Raw genomic sequence first — 6,257 nt, 5'->3', positions numbered from 1 at the left:
ATTTCTGCATTTTGTTGAATGCTTCTCTTTCTGTTTTGAAAGACGTTATAGATAACATTAACATATCGTGATGTGCTTGGAACTAATGATACGTGTAACTTACCTTGGTTTAAATTGTTACTCGTAATTAAATTAGAGATTAAGCATTTGAACAGACAGTAACTTAGTATTAAATTATTGACTTTCATTTCCTTTTTTTAAAAAACTAATTAGTTACAATACAGTTTGTATTATCGTACCTTGGTTTGAATTGTTACGCATTATTAAATTAGAGATCAAAGCAATATGAGCTGCAATTTTCATGTTGATTTTTTTTAAGAAAATGTTATTTTCTACTAAAATGACAAACAATATCATGGTTTTTAAATTTTTGTTCGCTTTGTTTTTGTGGGAAAAGCCATTAATTAAGGAGCCTTAATTTGAGCAACATTGAATTATTGTCACCCTGTACAAAAATTCATCTGCGATATATTCTTTAGAAGTAAAATCTTTCTCCCAACCAAAATTAATGATTTTTTTTAAATCTCATTTGTCATAAAAGTTTAAGTTACAGGCAGACTTATCATACTAGCAGGTTTCTGCAGCAAAATAAAATTCTAAAAAAATACAGCTCATATTGCTTTAAGCATTTGAACAGACAGTAACTTAGTATTAAATTATTGACTTTCATTTCCTAATTAAGATACTTATTAGTTACAAAAACAGTTTGTACATGTATTATGTTAGGAACCAATGTTGGCATACCTACATCTAATTACATTTAAGGAGGTTGATAAGTATTAACTAATAGACGAGTATTATGTACGATTTGGCTCTTATGACGCCTGTTTCATTTCCTGTTTTGAAGAAGTTATAAATGATATTGTTCTTTTTTAATTTGCTTAAAATATTGATGATGATATTAATTTTTACAATACTGCATCTAATAAAGATTAACGAGGTTATTAAGCGTTTGAACGAGTGCGTCTGTGAGTATTACATTCTTAGTCATCTAACCATTTACTGAGTAAAGAGTCTAAATGATCCAGATTAGCCCCTTGAACTTTAAGGAATTAAAATTAAAACCTCCAAGATTGATATAACTTGTATCTAAATTGTTTTTATATTACAAGATATTTACAAAATACTAGTATTCGAATAAAGTAAAAAGAAAATATATAAATTTTAATCCAAGAGTTTAAAAGTATTTTTCATGTTTCACTTAAATCAAAGAAAAATATCGTAAATATGGACGTGTAAACTACAAGTTATTTTTTTTAAAATGATAGTTCTTTGGTTAAAGATTTGAAATTGAACCGGTGTTATATAGTGCCTTTTCCCCCTAGCCATCTTTCCCCCCGGAAAAATGGCTATATAGCAGTTCTTCCCCCCGGAAAAATGGCTATATAGCAGTTTTTCCCCCCACGGAAAGCTGGCTATATAGTGGGCTTTCCCCCTTTTTATAGCCAGATTACCCCCACGGAAAACCTACTATATAGTGAATTTTCCCCCATTTTTACTTTCCGGCCATGTTTATTGCGGACCATTCGTGACAATAATTTGCAATAATTTAATTCTGGTTGTAACGCGGCATTTGATTGGATAGAAAAATTTAGTTTTTGTATAACCTGGTTTGCACGTCACAAGACACGTCACAATGCACCAACGTACTAATTCACTTGACGTTACATTTGAATTTTGAACAGATTTATATCATTTTTTAAAGTAAAACGGACTCAATTTGTACAGCAAATTCCAGAAAATTAAATTATAAGGAATGAACTCAATATCTACCCAAGTTATACTCGTATAACCTGGGTTGGAGCAATTTACGCTTTTTTATAATCCGCTTCGCGGATTAATATGTTTTACGGTGCTACCGTTCTGGCGAGCGCAGCAAGAATTACACATACCTTGCATCATTGTCAACTTATAGTTTTATTTCGGTATCAACAAACGTCAAAGAATTTTTGCTCTACAATAAGTATGCCAAAGGTACTAATTTTAATGGTTATGATACATACAGCGCAACCCCCTACCCAGAGAGAGAGAGAGAGAGAGAGAGAGAGAGAGAGAGAGAGAGAGAGAGAGAGAGAGAGAGAGAGAGCCCTGTACCTGTTTGTAGGTGTGTAATTTCCCACTTTTAAATTTAATTGTCTGACTATATGCAATATCTAGTTAATTTTTTACCTGTTTATTTTTTCATTTTATTCCTTTTTATTTAGTTCTAAATGTCATATTGTTTATTCCCTCCCTACTCATCAGGGGCGGATACAGGATTTGTAGTTAGGGGGGGGGGGCGTGGATAATATTATTGAGGCAGGGGCCCTGGTGGGAGCCCATGGGGCGAAGCCCCCGGAAGGTCCTGGGTTTTCGTGTATTTTAAAGGTAAAACCAGGCTCAAAATAGTTGTATTTTTTTTTTTATTTATGTACACTTTTAAAAGATGAAATAAGCAATAAAAATAAACAAACAAGATAAAGTTTTCATTTCTTTTAATCACCAGACTTCTGCCATCTACTATTTCCCCTTGGTGCTTACTTCCTTTACAAAAAAGCCTATAACATATATATATAACAATTTGACACATATTGTTACTTATACCTAATACATATATTGGATTAAAAACAAAATATTTTAGGCATTTATGAACTCCCAGAATTAACCAGGTTACCAAAGTTACAACATTCTAATGACGTTACGGTATCCGACCCCCTATTAGCTGTTAGAAATATCTGATGCATCAAATCTTCAGTATTCTTATATTAAAATAGTCTATTTACCTAGAAAAAAATTCAAAAAATATATACAGTAATTAATTAATGATTGCACATAGGCCATCTGGTTTTAAATGCAATTATATATTTACCTTCGACCAGCTTTTAAATATTCAGAAATTTTAGCTTGCATCGCAATAGGGAAATGGCAGCGCAGTCTACACTTGAAACAAAACTGCTGGGATTTCCAGTCGATTCTTGGTAGAAGCCCCAAGTTCAGGGCCCTATGGAATTTGATGCAGCCACCATAATGAAATGACCAACACTGCTTGTTTAAATTTTAAACACAGTTTATAATTGGATTGTTATCAGAACCTGTCAATATGCATTAGGATCAGATGTTTATAGATGTTTATAGAGCAGCAGAATTACATTCAGCATAGCACAGCTGGTGTATCAATGAGGTGTAACATTGAGTCAGGCATAATTATAAATAAAGTGAAACACAAAATGCTAACTTTAAGTAGTAAAATTTATCAAATCATCTACAGTCATGCATACTTTGAAAATTTTAGGGGGGGGGGGGGGGCGTGCGCCCTCCACGCCCCCCCCCCTTAAATCCGCCAGTGCTCATATACTTACCTGCCTACTGTACATGCATGCACAATTAGCTTAAAATGGGTCGATATGACAGTAAAGTATGGCTTTTGCTAGTTTATATATATAAAATCTCTATATAAAAAAAAGATTAAAAACAAATCATATGTCAATAAGCAGATAAGGCAGGTATCGCAGTCTATACGGAAATAGCCAGTACACTCATTACAGATGTTTGATCCACCTCTAAATTTTTCGCGGGAAATATGGCGCGAGTGCACTGTGACGTCATCCATGACTTTGTTCGTCTTTGTTTACGTTTCTCGACTCAATGCGAAGGTATGGAAGAATGCAACAAATCTTTTGAGTCTCGCCAAAGCATATGCGGTACTCAAAATGTGTCTTCAAACTTAAAGTCACCGTAAATTACGAGTTAAAAGTCGGCCATTTTTGGCATAGCACCACGGGTGAAAACATTAGAGAGCATTATGGGACGTAGACAAAAAATTTTGTTTGATGAACTGTAGGTTTAGCTCGTTCTTTTTCCCGCGCACACTGGTTCTTAGAGCTCGCTTCGCTCGCCGGCGCTGCGCGCCGGCGAGCTGCGCTCGCTATAAAGCGTAAATTGCCCCAACCCAGGTTATACGAGTATAACTTGGGTAGACATTGCGTTCATTTCTTAAATAACTGATATGATATTAATTTTTCGAAAAAATGATAATTATGGCATTTATTAATACATAGAATAAAATACATGGTTTTTGAACCCCAAATATGAACTAAGGCATGGGCCTTCATGACATGCATGTGTCATCATCGTTTATTTCACCTGTTCTCACCCTTTTTGGAACACCTTTTACACAGATTTCGGAATACCTCGAATCTTTTTCATCTAATCGATGCTTATCTACAGTTTTGACTTCGACGTTATGAACACGATAGAACACATTTGAGTGAAAATACGCCGGTTTGGAAATTTAATTTTCCAATGTATTAACATCAATGTATAAGCTTCTCCCAGGGAACTAACTGACCAATTTTGACTTAATTTTGTAGAGGAAGGGAATAAAAAAGTGGAAATGTATTACTCCCTTCGTCCAAAAGGCTATCAATTTTAAATTAATACCGTTAGAATTGACGATCTTAAAAACAATTATATATTTCTTCTTCTAAATATCAAACAGGGTGCAATGATATGATGAGAAACTGAAATGTTTTAGTTTTACTTTTATTGATGGGGTTCTAAATCATGGGTAAGGGGTATTTTAATTATGTATTAAAAGCATGTGTAAAGTTTACCATTTCGTTTTAAAGTTACGCATGTTCATATTTTTAAGCACATTTCTTCGAAACGCGAGATATTATGATGTAAACATTTTAAAAAACAATGAAATGTCTTCACAACCAGAACAATGTCGGTATCTTTGCTGGTTACTTTGGAAAATGTGAAATGGAGCCTGAACTAACTTTATGTTTATATTGTCACTCACTATTTGCTAATTTTTCCACTTTTAAGTTTGCAACGTGATTTATAAATATACAATTTTGAAAACGATCAATTAAGATATACGATTCAATTACCTAAAAAAAATTATACTATTTGTTTCATATTTTTGCAATAAAGATTTACTTGTGTACCATATTATTTCTTCGAACAATTAAACAAGGGTAATTTAAAAAAAAAAAAAACAACAACAACAACAAAAAACCCCAAAACAACCAACACATACATTGTGATGAGCTGACTTTTTTTAAAATATAAGCTTGTTCTTCTAATCAACTAACAAGTAAAAAAGTCGTATATGCGCTTAGGTTGGTTATTTATTTTTGATTTTCGGTTTCTCCTTTTATGAATTAAAGTTCATTGATTTATTTATCTAATTATTTATTATATCATTAGTCATCTTATGAATTGGTTAAATGTTTTGAAGAATAATGAATTTTACCCGCGTACCTTTTTAAAAAATTTTGTTCGTAAATTTAAAAAAAAGCAGCAGAATTAAACGTAATTTTCAATCATTTTGATAAAGAAATATATGAGTGATTGTGTATTTTTAAATGATGTTTTTACTTTCAAATGACCGTAAAAATATGTTCATGTGGTCATCTATAGTTTTTGAGATATGGGGCCCTAAAAAATACATATTCTTTATAATTGGATTTCAAACATCGGGCTCGAAAACAACAAAGGCTCCTACCCTGCATGGGGGCTTAAATTTCCGGTGTCATCTACTAGTGGTATACCACTATCACTGTGAAAATATGGTTAATTGGTCATCTCTAGAATTTGAGATTCGGGTCCCCACTTATAGACTGAACACTATTCAATCATTATAATGAGGTTTTAAAGTCGGGTCCTGAAACATCAAGGGACCCTACTCCGAAGCCTGAAATTTTCAGAGTCATCTTCAAGTGGTAAACCACTGCCACTTTAAAAATATGGTGATATGGTCACTCTAGTTTATGAGACATTGGACCCTTAAGAATATGCACTATAATTATTATAATAGGATTTTAAAAATCGGGCTCTGAAACATCGGCAACAAAATTTCTCTAAAACAGAGGTTTAGTTTGGATGAAATTTTCACAAACGTACAAACAGACTGATAGATTTATCAAGAAATTCTTAAAATATTCTCGTTTAATACTATTTCAGAACACAGAATTATGCATATAAGTGTATAACTTGTAAAACTTTTTTCAATTAAATACCTAAATTAAGTTCTATGTGTAATTCCATAACACACATGTTCAACTTTCAGCATTGTCTATAAAAATAATAAATCTTGAATGCAGATATACATGTATGTAACCTTGGAGTGTAGAAACATTTATTTTAATCCTTACTAGATTTCCATAAATATTTTTTATAAAATCTGAACCAAAAACGTGCGGGAGAAACCCTACTATGGGGGAAAAGCTACTATATAGTAGCTTTTCCCCCCGGGGGGAAAGGCTACTATA

Source organism: Crassostrea angulata, chromosome 5, assembly GCF_025612915.1.
Source record: "Crassostrea angulata isolate pt1a10 chromosome 5, ASM2561291v2, whole genome shotgun sequence".
Lineage (NCBI taxonomy): Eukaryota > Metazoa > Mollusca > Bivalvia > Ostreida > Ostreidae > Magallana > Magallana angulata.
The sequence above is the reverse complement of the archived record's forward strand: the minus strand, read 5'-3'. Positions refer to the sequence as shown.